Source organism: Podarcis liolepis (assembly GCF_965112155.1).
Source record: "Podarcis liolepis genome assembly, chromosome: 3".
NCBI classification, from domain to species: Eukaryota; Metazoa; Chordata; class Lepidosauria; order Squamata; family Lacertidae; genus Podarcis; species Podarcis liolepis.
In genome coordinates, this window is record NC_139557.1 from 65,665,515 (window position 1) to 65,683,438 (window position 17,924).

Genomic DNA, 17,924 nt, shown 5'->3' on the forward strand with positions numbered 1-17,924 from the left:
TGCTGTATTTCTAATTCTCCTGCACTATTGCATTCTTAATGTGAATAATTAAAACAACCATTCTGAAAGCTTGTGGGGTGACTTGGGGGAAATAGTAGAATTATGCTCTCTCTCTTTTTGCATTCATTTCTGAAGAAGACCCTGGGCCAAAAAAAAAATCATTGATGAATCCTTGCCTTGGAACCAGGCAATTTAAAATAAGATTTCCTTGCACATTATCCATCCCAACCACTGAGGTCAGCAGGAGAGGCTTTCTTGCATGTCCCACCCACTTCTGAAGCTTAGCTAGTAGAAAAACAAGAAAGGGCCTTTTTGGTGGTGGCATCTAGAATATGGAGTTCCTTGCTTGCCCTGGGAGATCTATTTATCCCCTTTCTGTCATTCTTAAGGACACAAGAAAAGCCCTGCTGGATCAGACCACAGACCTATCTTGTCCATCATCCTGTTCTCACAGTGGCCAACTAGGAAGTCCTCAAGCAGGACAGGAGCACAACAGCCCTCTCCCTCCATAGGCTGAAGATCTTTCTGTTTCAGGTAGCCTTTGCTAATCCCTCTAAAATGTTGATTTATTAAATGTCTCTGTTTTGTTGGTTCTGTGCTTGTTTTACTTATTTTATTGCAATGTGTATGTTGCTAGTGTTAATACATGATCTGCGTTCAGAGTGGAAAGACAAGACTAAAAAAATATATAAGAAGTATTTTGTTATTGAAAGAATATTGCTAAATCCTTAAAAATCTTTTTTAAAGTTGCTAGGCAGGGACAGGGAACCCCCAAACCAATACTTACAGTGGGAGCTTGTTTCCTTTAGTGGGCAAAAATGTATATTTAAATTTAAAGTTTGCTTTTGTGCCTTTTTGAATAGACAAGAAGATAAATGTTGCAAAACGCTTCATCAGCTCACTCTTAAATCTATTGCGATGGCAAGAAACTCTGATTTGAGAAATAGCTGTCTCTTGGGAACACTCCCTATGCATGCCAATGCCCATGGCCTTAAAAGATCTGAATATTTATGGCAATGCCCATGGCTGCATTTCCTGCAAAAAGAGGTAATTACCTCTTGCACCTCGCATAAAAACAATGGAAAGTGTGTGGCCAATGCTAATGAAGCATGTGGTTCAGAATAAACCTTGTGTAGCACTGGGTGGGTTTCAAAGCTATACAACAGACAGCTCTAACAAAGGAGTTGTTTAGGAGCTAGGTAACATATGTGGAGGGGACATGGGTGGCGCTGTGGGTTAAACCACAGAGCCTAGGACTTGAAGGTCAGCGGTTTGAATCCCCGCGACGGGGTGAGCTTCCGTTGGTCGGTCCCAGCTCCTGCCAACCTAGCAGTTTGAAAGCACATCAAAGTGCAAGTAGATAAATAGGTACCACTCCGGCGGGAAGGTAAACGGCATTTCCATGCGCTGCTCTGGTTCACCAGAAGCGGCTTAGTCATGCTGGCCACATGACCCAGAAGCTGTTCACTGGCTCCCTCGGCCAATAAAGCGAGATGAGCTCCGCAACCCCAGAGTCGGTCACGACTGGACCTAATGGTCAGGGGTCCCTTTACCTTTACCTAACATATGTGGAGGGCATGTCTATATTTGATTTCTGAGGGTTCCTCCCCGCTTGGTGCCCAAAAGGGGAAAAGTCATATGATATTATTGCTGGAAATGATTTGAAGTCTGCATGATTAAAAATTATGAGAGCCAGCATAGCCAATGGTAGGGTGAGTCCGAAAATTCACATCTTGGGTATCAAAGGCCAGGGCACAGTGAAGCATCTTAATCAGTCTCTGCTGTATATGAAGGTGTCAGATGCACCTCTGTGGGGACCAAACTCCACAACTTAGAGACTATCACAAAGAATGCCATGTCCCGGGCTACCACTACCGTGAGATTTAAGGATGGCAGAAATACCAAGAGCCCCCCCCCTCCCAACCTCTGTTGATCTTAGTGTTCAAAGGGGCCTGTAGCGAAGGATGCTTTATTTCATATATTTGGGACCTGAGTGATCAAGGGCTTCAAACACTGACATGAGCACTTTGAAATGGGCCGGGAAATGAACTGGCAACCGGTGCTGCTATTTTAAAACAGGCTGTGTGGGTTCTAAAGGGAACTCCAGCCAGTAATCTGACTGCTGCCAGATTAATCTGATTGCCTCCTTAGATGCTATTTAGGGAAGGTCATAGGTGAGACGTAATTTGGTTAAAATTGGAGGGTTGCAGAAATGAGGGCTTGTGTATTTCATGGACCACCTCTATTTTCTACCATAAATAAAGCACAGCTCAGCTGGGTTAGAGCAGTGTTCCCCAACCTTGGGTCTCCAGCTGTTTTTGGACTACAACTCCCATCATCCCTTGCTAACAAGACCAGTGGTCAGGGATGATGGGAATTGCAGTCCGAAAACAGCTGGAGACCCAAGGTTGGGGAACACTGGGTTAGAGAACCTAGTGAGCCAATGGTGTTGGGTGTAAGGAGAATTATGCCTCGATTGACAAACTATGCTGTTGATAGCATCTGTGAAAAGATGATTAACTAATGAAGTAATGTTACAAGTTTTACATACCACTTATAATAAAACCTCAAAAAGGAATTTAAAAAAACAAAAAGAATTTTTAAAATTATCAGTAAGAGAAAAACAGTTTTAAACATTCGAAAAATCAACAATAAGCTAAAAACCAGATTGAAACACATGTCAGCATTCTACATGTTTGGATAGGCTTGCCTAAACAAAAATGTTTTAAGCAAGAGGTTAAAAGAGTGCGGTGAAGATGCTTGCCTGATGTCAATAAGCAGGGAGTTCAAAAGTGTGGATGCTGCCATAATAAATATCAATTCCTTACAAATGTAGAACGAGTATTATGCAGCCTCTGTAGCAGTGCCTGCTCCTTAAATCAAAGTGATTGAGTGAGCATAGATGGGGTAAGGCTATTTCTCAAGTAATCTGATCACAAACTGTTAAGGGAACGATATACAAATAGTAAGAGAAGCCACACCATTGCCTAAACTACCCGGTCATAGCTGTCACACCAGTCGGAGTTGGTAAAAAGTGCTTCTAAAATGGTTTAAGCTTTTCTTTTTATCTCAAAATTTCCAACTGTTTCTTTTCACCACCAGCTAGGTTCTCTCCAGCAGCCTATCATGCAGCCAAGCGTATTTTGTTTCCAATTTGGAGCTGCCTGCCTTTGAGTTTGTTGTCTGCTTGGCAGCCATTTGTCCTCTACAGCTTCCCTACGCAGACAGCACCTGTACTAATTAAGTAACAATCAGCAATCTGACTGCAAACCACCTGGGAAATCTCTCATTAAGATTTATTGGGAAGCGTTTTAGTGGCATTTTATTGCCAGGGTTCATTCTGATTGTGCCTTTATGCTAACCAGGTATTTCCAAATAGACCTCTTTCCCCTTGTTCCATTAGGTTCTTTCTTGTTTTTGTAGAGCGCGGCCCTTTACTGTTTTACTGTTTCCCCTGCTGGTTAAACAGGAGGTGACAGACACAGGGCAGTAATAGTCAGGCACCTGTTCTGTCTGAACAATAAAATTTATGTGTTGGGTTTTTGTTTTTGTTTTTTAAGCACCCTGCATGGTATAATTGTGAGCCTGAGGAGATTAAGGGAGAAGAACAAAGTGAGAATATAGATTGCAAAATGTTCCGTGGTGAAGAAACAGAGTTGACAGCTCGCTTCCTGGAAGGGCTGCTGTCCATCTACAGGGATGGAGAACCTGGGGTCCTTAAGATATTGTTGGACAACAACATTTCTCCCCCAGTTGTGTATTCTGGGGAACCCCCCCCCCTCGAAACATCATACATACATCACAGAAGGAGGTGGTCAACAGCAGAGGAGGCGGTCTACAGCAGAAATCCTGTTTACCTGATATGGTCACTGATTTCATTACCTGAGCAGTCTGGCTATTTGTTTGTGATGGTAAATACTCAGTTCCTGAATCCAGGTCACAGGCTCACCCTATTCATACACATATACGCCCTTAAAACAGGATTTGTGAGCAAAGAGACAATGGGGAGATTTTCCCATTTCCTTCCTCCTTGCAGAGAAATATTTGAGGTCAATTTGGGAGTCAAAATGGCTTCAGGATTATTTTCCTGTACTGTTTCAGGCCTGTGGTTTATATATTTATGTATTTGTTTGCCTGGTACATTTATGAACATTTATTTTATATCTTAGACTTTATAATTTTCATAACAGTCACATTTACAAATTATATTCCTGTAAAGCAAGTGTGTGGGAAATTTTTGGCTCTGGGGACCAGCTCTTTATCTAACCGCACTCCATGGACCAACTTTGATGGCTGGGCAGGGAAACCACCTGTCAAACACATGACATTGTATGGATAATACTAATAGTACTACTGCTGCTGCTACTACTACTACTAATTCTACTACTACTAATTCCCTCTCTTGCAATTTTGAGTTTCTCCAAAGCATGAAAATGATCTTCATTCGTTGCCTTTATAGCAATTCTAAATGATACATGTCTGGATTCTGAAAATATATAGGCACTCATAATATAATTAACGATATCTATTTTTCAAAGAAGAGAATAATACTCTTTCTTTAACATGTGAACTCTAATGTTCCCATGCTCCCAGCTCTTCATTTTCAAAGCTGGCTTATATTGTTGTTTAACAGGACCCGACACTCATGGACTTGAGCACAGCTTCAACCCATTTGGTGCTGGTGCTGGTGACTTTGAACAGGCATTGGGAAGCAGATGTGCGCTGTTCTCTGTAATTACTTTCCGCTCTCGTCTTGCCCTTTGCTGTCTGTTTGAAATTTAACCTTAATAGAATCAGAATGGCATTTACCCAGGGATCATCTCCAGAATGCTTGGAACTCACGGAAATAAAGGTTAGACTCTCAACCAACTTCTCCAATCTAATGTTTTCATGGCTGAAATTGTTTAAAGTGTTTTTAATAATAATAAAAAACAACAAGAAGAATTAGGAGAGCTGTGTGTTTGTTGCAAAGGTTTAAGGTAGAAGGCTTTAAATCAAATTGAATAACACACCATATTATAAGTTTCTTGTAGTATAGTGCTAAAAGGCTGGTTTCATGCAACAGGTTTCTGCTGAAGCTTTGGCAGGCAGATTAGCAATGGAAAGGGAATATTTTGTACAGGATTATCACTGATCAGCCTCCATGTACATACTCCAGACAAAATATTTGTGGGCTAGCATGCCATAAAATGCCCACTTGCCATGGTCTCAGCAACAGACCATTACTAGATGGGGGGGGGGGGGACAACTTGAAGGCAGATGAAATCTCAAATCCAAAGCTTTGCTAAACTTATACTTGTAAGGCAGAATGTGTTGTAGGGGGGTTTCCTTCCTTCCTTCCTTCCTTCCTTCCTTCCTTCCTTCCTTCCTTCCATTTTCCTTCCATCAGTGTCTCCCCACCTCCCACAATTCCTTTGCATTGGTCCTAACAGGAAGAGAAAGAAGTAGGCAAGCCCCTGGGCCAATGTACTTTCTACCCTGATTCAACCATATGTCAGGAGTGCTCTGATGGTGTTTCCTGCTTGGCAGGGGGTTGGACTCGATGGCCCTTGTGGTCTATTCCAACTCTATGATTCTATAATTCAGGGGAACAGGAGAATTGGGTTCACTGGATCTAAAGCCATTCCTGATCTGCCTCTGCAATATCACCACCCCACCCCGCCTCCCCTGTGGAAGTAGCCACTGCGAAGGAACAATGGCATCAGTTCTTTCCATGCAGCCTCCAAGGGTAGATCTCCTCCACCAATGAGGAGGAAGTTCTGCAAAATCCTATGGCTCTGGGACAATCTTCCATTGACCATAAGACTGTACCCTAAAAGCATTTCCTAGCAGTTGCTGGACTCCATAGGCCTTTGGTCTGTTTCAGCAGGGCTCTTACGTTTTTGGTCAGACTGCTTTGGGAGTTTGGGGGAAGAAAAATTATTTTAATTTGCAACTTCTGCATACCTTTGAACCCCCATCCCCCCTCAATACGTAGGCAGAAACTACTTGCTCTCTTATTTTTGGGTGGACCACTTTGGCTCCCAAACTGGATTTGTTATGAGAGGTAATGATAAATACCGTATTTTTCGCTCTATAAGACGCACCAGACCACAAGACGCACCTTGTTTTTGGAGGAGGAAAACAAGAAAAAATAATATTCTGAATCTCAGAAGCCAGAACAGCAAGAGGGATTGCTCTTGCTGTTCTGGCTTCTGGGATAGCTGCACAGCCTGCATTCGCTCCATAAGACGCACACACATTTCCCCTTACTTTTTAGGAGGGAAAAAGTGAGTCTTATAGAGCAAAAAATACGGTAGATAGTAGGTGTTCCGATTGCCCTGGTAGACCTAGGGAATCACAAATGTGTCATATATAGATTAAAGGAACACTAATTATTTCACAGCAAGGCCTGATACATAATTACTTATGCAGGAGTTGATATTTGAACAGTTTAAAAGTTTAAAGTAAGCTTAAAAAGCTGGAAGCAGTGTAAAATATTAAATTGCCATTATTTTAAAACAATGAAGCTTTTTTAAATGTGTGTGTGTGTTTACTCATACTAAACCTTACAATAAACTATCTTCATTTGCTTTTTCAGAAAGGTATAAAAAACTGAGTGTCTGCATTCCAAAGAGAATAAGTACTGGTATTAAAATTGTGACTTGAGACTCCTTGTATTGCCTTGAGAGAAAACATCCATTTTAGTATGAGACAGAAAATACTCATTTGTGGTCAACGACATCTGGCACATTGGATAACTTGCCTCATTAAAATTTTATTCACAGGTAGGTGTTCCAGTGTGCACATTATGGTATACAAACACATCTCCTTGCTGCCAACTGCTCAATTTTAAGGGCTTCCTCTAGTATAGTAGTTTACCTTATAAACTGAGAGAATTGTTTTTCAGTTAAACATTAATAGAAATATTTATTATTATATAAAAAATTGCATATATAAAAGCAGTTGAATAATTTCATATATAAAGAATATTAAAAACCATTACATATTCAATGAAAAATAATATTATTTAATCATGTAACAAGAACAAGAAAACATATAACAAGAAAACCAGATATATATTTTCTCCCTCAGAGTTCTTTATTGCTCATTGTCAATGGCTTTCGTCTTGGCAAATATGAAGTTGGTGGGGGGTATTGTGATCATGTCACTGGAAAAACAAAATGAAAAAAATGCCTTTTCCATTTTTTGTTGATTCTTGTTGAATGTCAGGTTGAAGATGATTACTAAGATTTATCTACAACAGTGAAAGATTTAGGGGTCCAGGTGTTGTGCTTGTCATCCCCTCATGTAGAAGGAAAAGATCCAAGTGAGATGAAATGCAGCTCAAAAGTGAACAGATGGCAAAAACAGATAGGCTTTGGCTCTAAGGGTCAAAGGATGGTGCTTCAGGAAGTCAAACTACTGATTAGGGAATAAACATCAAAAAGTTGATGCCAGTGAAAGTACTCTGAGCTATTAATAGAGTAACAAAGTAGGGTAAGCTTTGAACAAGTTTATGGAGTCACCAAGGATGATAGCACTGATTTGCAAAAAGAAGCAATGTAGAAGTTCATCTGAGCATGGACAATAGGAGTGTCAATAGTAGTAGTGTCAAGGAGGCAGCAAATCTTGGATGATTCTGAATATATACCCACAGGAACTGCTGTACATAATCAGGAAAAATGCAGATGATGCCCCCCCCCCCTTAAAACAAGTAGCCAGTGTTGGAATTCTAACTCAACAAAAACGTAAGAGACAATCGATGTATTACAACAAATTTTGTCTCCTAGCAGGTCATCATTTGATGTTAAGCAGCCAAGTCAGGAGAAAATAAATAGAAGAGGGCTTCTGGATCAGACTAAAGGACCACCTAGTGCAGAATTGGGTTCCTGCAATGGCCACCAGGATACCTAAGGGAAGCTTGCAAGCAGGATATGAGTGCCCGGGTTCCTCAGCCACTAATATTCAGAGGCCGACTCTCTCCGATAATGAAAGAAATAGAGCTATCATAAGTAGTAGTCATGGATGGCCTTATCCTCCATGAAAGAGGTGAGCCAAATGTATGATAAACACACAAAGTGAAGCATATTGGGGGCATGTTCTTTTGATTAAATCAAAATCAAAATAAACAAAATTTTAAAAAATAAACTGATAACTAATTTTCTAAAGTTTTATTGTTTTCTCTCATCCTAACAGATCTAAAAAGTTAAATATTCAGATGTCTAGATTATAATATTCACATTGATTTGTCCAGCACCCCCACTGCTCTTAACCCACAAGTTTGTGCTGAACATTCTTAGATGAATCTAAAGTGGTGACAGTTATCATCCCAATTTTGGCTAAGAGTTAAAATAATAAAAATGCTAAGTGGCATTGAAACTGATTGAAAATGTGCCTGATTGTTTCGGACAAATACTGAGTGGGGATATTTGGGGTAAAATATTCCTGCACTGATGGAGGTTGTGGAATTATGTAAGTTCATTTCCCTCACATTCCTACACTTCTGTCGCTCTGTTTCCATGCACCAAAACCTTGTCCCAGATTGGTCCAAGTCCATAATTACTGTATTTTCTTAAAATAAGTACATTCGCAACTATGCAATGCATGGGTCCTAAACAACTATTTACATATTTATCTATCCATCTTCCAGCTGGAAAATTGAATGTGAAAATGGGGCTAACTAAGGTACTGCACACATCCACATTACAAATTGAAATACTTCCCTGAGTATACACATGTATCTAGTAACATTATAGTGGAAGTAGTTCAAGTCTTGTTCAGAGCAGATTTTGTTCCACAGCAAGTAGAGGTGAAAATGTAAGTGAAATAACATTGACAAATTCTGGTTTGGATGAAAATTGAAACAGACAGAAAAATTGTTCATCTAGCCTGGCAAGTTCCCAAGCAGTCATCACTGTGGAAATCAACCTTCACATGAAAGCAGCCAGAGGTTTAGTGCCTTTGAACATGCCCTGATAGTGAGAGGTCTTGTAGGCCACCAGTAGGGACGGGGGAATCTGCCAGTTTCAGTTTCTTTCAGTTTCTCACTTTTCTAATTGTAAATTCACTTCACATTTCTGCATCGGTTTTCAAGGGGAAAAAGTAAAGGATTTCCCCAAGCATTTTAGTGTGAATTTTTCCTAATATACACATTTTAGTATGCACATTTCCCTAATATAACATATTTTCTTGTATGCTATTTTCCCAAGCATATGCATTTAGTGCACACTTTCCCCTAATACTCACATTTCTTACTCATTTGTTTGGCTGCAGAACCGTACTGCAATATTTAGAGAAAAGTGAATTTTCAAGGATGGTTGCCTTTGAGTTTGTGCATTGTTTCAGGAAATGTGGATTCACCTCGAAATGAACTGAATCTCTCCTGTAGACCTAACTATCCTGTGAGTATTTATTATCTAGTACTTCAAAACTGATGGTGGCAGTTTCCCCAGTATTCTAAGGCAACGGATTCTGTATTCATTGACACTGCTAATTTTCTCTAAGCAATTGTGCAGTGTGTGGTCCGAGCACAACAGCCATTTCCATGGTTGAAGTTGTTGAGAAAAGTACAGCTGCAATCACACACATGGCTTGCCAGTTCGGTTCGCACCGACATCTCTCCACACTGTTGTGTATGATTGTGTAGAGGAGTCTAGAAGTGAGAACCACTCCACTGTGTAATGAAGTGCTCCCCTTATTTTCTGCCTTAAGTCTGCTGCCAACTGTATGGCTATTGATGACAGGCCCTGGAAATATGAGGCAATAGCACACCCGTCTCCTGTTTGATTGCTAACTTGTCATATTTGCTATGGCATAGCAAATACACTCATGGGATAAAATATGACTTCATGTTGACTTAATCCAGTCTATTTTGGCTGTGTGAAAATACCCTTCGCAGTCACCTTCCTTGGTATTTCTGTTCATATGTTCATGAACTGGCCATAAAAACAATCAAAGTTAATGGGAAGACTCCTATAGGTTTTAAATGTGCTGTGACTCAGCCCCCCAAATGTCCAGTATTATCACAACGGCCACACAAGGATCATCAAAACCAATGAAAAAACTTAACCTTGCTCCTATGGACCACTGAGGAAATGAAACACATTTGCAGGCCTGTATAATGAATGTGGCTGAAGTAATTTAGTAAAGACATTATCATGGAGGTAAGCAGGCTTAGGACTTAACTATTGATTTCCTGTCTCTTAATTGTTTTGATGAGGGCTGATGCACTTGAATAACCTTAAGTGGCTTTTTGAGCTAGAGTTTTTTCTCCCCCCCCCCCCAAGTTGGGAGGACAATGTAAACTGTAATAGTTTTAATTAGACCTTTTCCTGTTTTGTTTAGTTCATAACCTGAAAGGGCAACTGAGCAATAAAATGGCAGCAGTAATGTTACAACTCAGCATATAAAGGGCTGTGTGTGCTCTGTGCCAAAATAAAAAGGGTTTCTGCTGAAGAAAGAAACTCAGATCTTGTGAAAAGAAGCAGAATATCAGCAAGCAGAGCAAAATGCACAATTTTACATTCATGTTAATGTCTTACCTAATTAATTTATTTCCCAGAAAGCTTTCCACAATGATTTTAAAAATATTTGAGAAATGAAGGGAGAGAGGGTCATGCAGAGAGCCAAAGCAGCCATACTCTACTCCTAAGCACTTTTAAAAGAGTTGCTCTGCTAAACTCATTTCAAATTTCACCAGACCTTCTGGGATTTTTTTCCATATCATGAGAGCTAGAAACTCATATTTATTTTAAGAAACTGAAAGCTAAGATTCTCAGGGAGCCAAGTTCCATTTGTGGTCAACCCAATGGATGTACACAGAAAAAATTTACAGCTCTGGTGTTTAAAGTGTTCTTCTCTGACATAGTATGAAGAAAGCCATTTACCCATAACTAAACTTTGAATACAAGTATCTGCAAAAGACCTGTTCTGTGGTAGCCCCACAGCTCTAGAACTCATCACCAAATGAATTCAAAATGCTGATTTTGACCTGTAAAACTTTATAAAGCTTGGAACCCTAAGATGTCTCCCAGTACGAACCCTCTCATATTTTTGAAGGCCCACCTCCAAGTGACCCTTGTGGTAGAGATGCAGAGAGTGGCCACAAGAGAAAACATTTGTAGTGCTCCCTCAATTGTGGAATGCTCTCCCTAGGGAAGTCTGCCTAGTGTTGACATCGCCATGTTTTGGGCACCACATCAAGACCTTCCTTTGCTTCCAGGCCAATGAATTTCTCAGGAGATTGATCTAAGGTAGAATTAAGGTAACCAATGAAGCACTTTTAAGACTGGTGTGATGGATGGAAAGGGGACTGTGGCAGTGCAGCATACTGCACTGACTGAACCTTCCAAATGGCCTTGAAAGGCAACCCGACTGCAGTAATCCAAGTAGAAAGCTACCAGAACAGGGAACGGTATTTATAGATGGGAGTTCTAGTCCAAAACTTCTGGAGGCCACTAGGTTGGGAAAGACTGATCTGTGGTACCTCTCTAACAATGCATTTGTGCAAAATATGTAGTTAGCCCCTTCGCCTTCTGCTACCTGAACTGACCCAACAGCATTAGCTTTCTGAGTGGCAGGAAATCCATGACTATGTTATTTATTATTCATGCTTCTTTGAATAAAAAGAATAAAATAAAGGCCATGGTTAACATTATTTGCAAAGACCTCTTCTAATATTGTGGATGCTGCTAGCAAAAGAAACACCAAGATTTGTTTTGGTTTTTTTTTAAAAAAATGTGAACATAATTGGTGCTCTGAACTCATAGATTTCTTTTTTCTCTGATTAAGCTATCAAAATATATTCTTGGAGCATAGAGAAAACTAATACATGATATTTCTCTATAGCTCAGTGACACTAGCAATAAAGGATTTCATTGTCTATAATGAACAATAAATGAATAAAATGTGCTGCAGTAATAAGAAAAGAGGAGGGCAGATAAAAATAATCCTTGAAGTTTCATTAGTAGTTTTGTACCATGTGCAAAGTCTTGCTAATGGTCTTGGATCATACAAATAAACTTCTGCAGCAAAGAATGGGCGGTGTTCAATGAGATTTTACTCAGAGTAGACCCAATGAAATGAAATGACCATGACTAAATTAGGTCCTTTAATTTCAACAGGTCTACTCTGAGTAAAATTCAGTTGAATACCATCCTCTGTGTTGTTCTCTTTTCTCTGTCAGTCCAAAATTAAAGGAAGAGTTGATCCAGCCTCAGTTCCTGAGACAAAAGCTGTCATAAGCCACATTATTTTCTGTTAGCTTCAGTAGGATTACAGTGATTAATTTGCATTCCAATTAATATGCAAGACAATCCGAAATCACTGGCCATGTCACCCAGGCTGGATTAAGTAGATCAGTGTGTGGAGAACTGCTGTGTAAATTATCCTGACCTGAAGTAGGAGCTTGTGCTTCATATAATTTTGCTCTTTTTAGACACTGGTTCCCTAATGTTTCAAAATGGAAAGAGATGTGAACTGCAATGTTGGATGCCAAAACAGGGAGTGCATTACAAATTTTAGAGTCCAAATAGTATATGATGCTTAAAGAAGTAAAATAAAATTAATGAAGATTAACTTGCCTCAGAGCAGTCATCCTAGAGCTGTGTGGGTACATCTCAGTGACCAGAACCTTGGTTAACTGAGGCTCAGTAGGCCCAGAGTATCTACAATACAATCCAGAAGGCTGAGTTTTAAATTTATTTTGTATTGTGGAAGTCAATGGAACAAAATCAATTTAAACCCCAGAGTTACAGGCTACCTATTAATGATTAGGTTCTCTTTAGGCTGAGCTACTTATTACAGGGGATGAATGGCTGTACAAAGTGCGTCTAACTTCACATCTCACCAGTAACATCTACTCAAAGAAATGTGATAGAATTGCCTTCAATGTTCTCCTACACCCCGCTAACCCACCCTCAGCTTCATTGGCTGCTGTTTGCAGGGAGTCAGGAAATCCTACATGAAATGAGGTCATGTCACACATTTCTATCACCAGATTTTTCAGGCAGATGTGTTGTTGTTTAGTCGTTTAGTCGTGTCTGACTCTTCGTGACCCCATGGACCAGAGCACGCCAGGCACTTCTGTCTTCCACTGTCTCCTGCAGTTTGGTCAAACACATGCTGGTAGCTTCGAGAACACTATCCAACCATCTCGTCCTCTGTCGTCCCCTTCTCCTTGTGCCCTCCATCTTTCCCAACATCAGGGTCTTTTCTAGGGAGTCTTCTCTTCTCATGAGGTAGCCAAAGTATTGGAGCCTCAGCTTCAGGATCTGTCCTTCCAGTGAGCACTCAGGGCTGATTTCCTTAAGAATGGATAGGTTTGATCTTCTTGCAGTCCATGGGACTCTCAAGAGTCTCCTCCAGCACCATGTGTTAGATGCCACCAAATAGGCCCCTTAATATCTACTTAACCCCCATGCAACCCTTTTGGTTGCAATCAGACAGGACCCCTCCCTGTTGAACCTCTGTTGCTTACTGAAAACGTAAGCACATGAGATGAAATTGTTGAATCGGGTCAATGGCCCATGTATTCCAGCACCCTGTTCTCACAATAGCCAATCAGATGTCTGTGAACTGCAACAGCACTCTGCCCTCCTGCGTCTCACAGCAACCGGTATTCAGAGGCATCATGCCTCTGTCAGTAGAGGGAGAACATAGCCAGCATGACTAGCAGACATTGATAGCCTTGTCTTCCATGAATTTGTCTAATCCTCTTTAAACCTATCCAGTTTGGTGACCTTCACTGGCTCTTGTGGGAGCAAGTTTCATAATTTAACCATGTGCTGCATAGAGAATAACTTTCTTTCATATGTCCTGAATTTTCCAAAATCCAGCTTCATTGGATATTCCTGAGTTCAAGAATTATGAGAGAATGAGATAACTGCTTCTCTCAAATAATCGTCTATCATGTCATTTCTTACTAGCTGTTGGTGGTGGTGGTGGTGTTCAAGCATGCTTTTAAATGGAATTCTGATCTTACAGTTTTAACTCGTTTTAGTCTTATTGTGCTGGGTCTCCTGTACACTGCTTAGAGACAACTGTGATTCAGTGGTATACAAATTGCCGAAGTAAACAAATAAAATAATAGTAAACCCCTCTTTGCATCTAGCAACCAGTTTTAATGCAAGTTTCATCAGCTGGAAGGGCTACTAATTAACCAGAAAGGGTTTGGGGGTAATTTAACCCTTTCTTTTCCTGTTGAGATCCTGAAGAAAATCTTCTTCTGAAGCTAATATTTGCTTTGGGAGCAAATGTCCCATTGGCTCCAGTGGAGGAAATTCAAATGAAATGCTACCTTCAGAAGAGGAGTTTAGGGATGAAGGGATTAAATTCCCATCCATGTCTGCTCTGATACCTTTAATTATCACCCACCCACCCAAATGATGCTATTCACATTTTAAAAACAACACAAAACACAACCCTGTAGTTTGGCCCCAGTCCTCCTGCTTACTCAGACTTGTGATTATCTGAATATTTTGGAATCCCCAAAGCCATTTGGTAAATGAGGTTGCAATAAATGCTGCATAATGTTTAATAACAAAGAGCAGCCAAGTCCTTGGTTTATCATATCCATTTGAAAAGCCAGATAATAATGGGCAGGTGTTAAGAGCTGGCAATTATGTTCCTATGCAAAATTTGCTTTTGTTGTGCACTCAATACATTTGTAAAGCCTGTCAGTGGATTTCCCCCTGTCTTGTAGACCCTTTGACCCCCCCCCCCCCCTCAGCCCATCAGATTGAGAAGGAAATTGCACTCCAAATTCATCTTCATTTATTCCTTAAAAACACAAGCTTGCTTGTCACTGAAAAGAAGTAGCTAATCTTTCAGAAGTGGATGAGAGATGTGAAGAATGAGTTTATAGACTCGGTAGGGCATTATTTCTGGCATTTTAAAATAAATAAATGAATGAATAAAGACAGTGTTCAAAAATGTGTGGTAGGAGCGAGTCAAGGGCCACTGTTGCTTCTTCTTTAAAGAGAAACTGAATATGTGGGAGGGGAATACAAATTTCAATCTGGATGTTGGAAAGCTTCTATAGTGGTACCTCGGTTTATGAACTTAATCTGTTCCAGAAGTCCGTTCTTAAACCGAAACCGTTCTTAAACTGAAACTGTTTTTAAACCGAGGCACGCTTTCCCTAATGAGACCTCCCACCACCGGTTCCCTTCCACCATTCGGCTTCTGTTCTAAGACTGAGGTAAAGTTCGCAAACCGGAACACTACTTCCAGTTTTGCGGAGTTCATAAACCGAATAGTTCGTAAACAGGACTATTCGTAAACCAGGTGCCACTGTATTGTGTAAATCAACTAGTCATACCTCGGGTTACAGACGCTTCAGGTTGTGCGTTTGTACTTCCGGGTTTCGGAGCTTGGGCATGCACAGAAGCACTAAATTGCACTTTGTGCATGCTCAGAAGCGCCGAATCGCAACCCGCGCATGAGCAGACGCGGTGCTGCGGGTTGCGAACGTGCCTCCCAAACGGATCATGTTTGCAACCTGAGCTTCCACTGCATAGGTGAGATTCAGCAACCGCTCCAGCATGATATCTTCATGTCTGCTTCTCCTGGACTTGCACCACCCAATGCAAAGCATTACCAAGCATTTTAGCAGGCTGACAGTTGTTCACTCCATTTGACCCAGCTTAACATGGTCTGGGCCTAATGGAGCAACGCATGCACTTAAAAGCTATTTGTGTGCATTAGCTACACTTTCTGGCTCTGAAGAACTGCAGCACACTGGAGGACTGCCAGCATTTCTTATTTTTGTCTCACTGCCCCTGCTCTTGCTCCTGTCATTTTAACAGCAGGCAGACATGCAAAAATGAAGCCAATGAAATGTTTTCTGGCAAAAAGATATGCTGAGGGAAAGCTTCACTTGAGAAATATCTGTGTCAGGCTGTTGTAAAGGACAGGCGAACTGCTAAAAAGAAAAAGTTGGCAGCTCCAGCACCCTCCAGATGTTTTGAATGCAATTATTATTATTATTATTATTATTATTATTATTATTATTATTACTACTACTACTACTACTACTACTATTACTACTACTACTACTACTACTACTATTTGTGGTTGTTGTTGTTTAAATTTATATACCGCCCTTCATCCAAAGATCTCAGGGCAGTTCACAGGATAATTCCCTTCAGCTCTAGCTAGCAGTAGTCCAAAATATTAGGGGCGAGGGCAGGGAATATACCAGGTTGGTGAAGGTTAAACTAATGAACCACAATCGGAAATCTTCATTATATCAAATTAAAAGCATTTCTGTCTACCTGTTACAATCCTAGGCAAGGACATATTTCCATACAAGGACAGGACTAGACATAAATACTTGGTCATCCTGGTGTGTATGAAATGTAAAAGTAATGCTTTAGGCCATGTAACACCCTATACTTTGGGGGGAGGTTGCTGCTTCTCCCATCCCATAATAGGGATTTCCAATCAGTTCAGTTCTCCTCACCTTGCATATCAGTTTGTGATTTAAAAGACAAAATCCTCATAAAAATGCATCAGCGTTTGAATGCAAATTTCTCCTAACATACACAAGTTATGCCTAATGGACACATTTATTTTATTTTATTTTTTGCAAAGCAATTTTCCCCAAAATAACACATTTCTCTGTGCTGTTCTCACTAATATATTCACTTGCAGGGACATTTTACTCCCGTAGATGCATTTTGGTAACACATTACTTAGCTGGAGAACCGCACTGCAAAATTTCAGAGAGGTGCACGTTTGAACGATGGCTGCATTTTGGTTCTCCTATTGCCTCGGAAAGTGCAAATTAAGTAGATTCAACTTTAAATGCAGACTGAATCAAATATCTTCCCCCTCCATAACCCAGAGGTCAGCAACTCCATCTGCCCATGGGATAAATATATAAACTCCTTTCTCCCTTCAAAATCGCAGGAGAAGCAGCAGAAAAAAATAAAACAAGAGGTGCAACCCATGGCATACTTCCTGTTTCAGTGCTGCTTGTAACTTACTGAAGTGCTCCTAAATTGCTCCTAAATTCCAAACCCAGGACCTGAACCTGACTTAAGGCTCTGAAAGCTGATGGTGGCCTACTTCTATAAAATAAAAGGAAATAAAAACATTTCTATTATATTTTTATAAACTAGCACCTTGAAGAGCAAGACAAGTGCAGATACTGTCTTAAATTCCCCAGAATGGCTCTTGTCCTTGACAGCTACAACCACCTAGCTCAGTTCATCTATTTAGAGAGGAGGGCTATATATGACCAAGTGTCTCCATTGCTGTTCATCATCCACTGGTAAGTTTGTGGGGACCATCTGGACAATACTGAGGAGTGAAGGGTACCTTTCTCAGGGCCCCTTCAAAGTGGCTACACCCCATGCCATGCTCACGTCAGCTGAAACTGTGCCATTCCCACCATTGCTCTTCCCATTAGGCAGATGGTTTTTTAAAAAATATATCAGTGTAAACCTGAACTTGATTAATATAAAATAAGCACCACTGCATTCAGTGGGCCTTAAGGACAAACTAGATAATAGTGAAACATGTCAATCCATTTAATATATCTGTTCTTTGTGAAAAAGAAAGATGGTCATGCATAGGTTCTAATCAAGATTGGGACTGTGATACATAGGGAGGGGGATTTTATACTGCACAACCACAATACAGCAGTTCTGGTGTTTTCCTTGTGCTCACATTCCTTTCACAATTTTGAAAGCACAGGTGCTATAACTCCGTTGATAATTTTGAGCAGCGATGAACACATCTTTCATGTCTTTTGAAACAGTTGCTACTTGAGCCACCAGTTCCAAATAGTGATCATGTGAAAACCACAGTTGGATTAGCATAGCCAGGGAACAGCCTGTTGGGAAGGGAACAGAGGCAGGGAATGTGACCCTGTGATGCCATAGTAAAAGACCTCGATAAAAAGTAAGACAGAAGAGAATAAATGCAGACAAATTTAT

At 40.5% G+C, this 17,924-nt stretch overlaps 1 long non-coding RNA gene across 2 annotated transcripts; it reads left to right on the forward strand.

Moving 5' to 3' along the window:
• The first annotated feature begins 403 nt into the window (after nucleotides 1-403).
• Nucleotides 404-8,129, forward strand: LOC310703038. 2 transcript variants are annotated; one of them, XR_014523912.1, is made up of 4 exons: nucleotides 404-534; nucleotides 4,634-4,852; nucleotides 6,581-6,767; nucleotides 7,773-8,129. It is a non-coding gene; the product is annotated as an uncharacterized lncRNA (long non-coding RNA). The 2 variants fall into 2 exon arrangements; XR_014523913.1 differs by having other exon boundaries at nucleotides 7,776-8,129.
• Nucleotides 8,130-17,924: the final 9,795 nt, after the last annotated feature.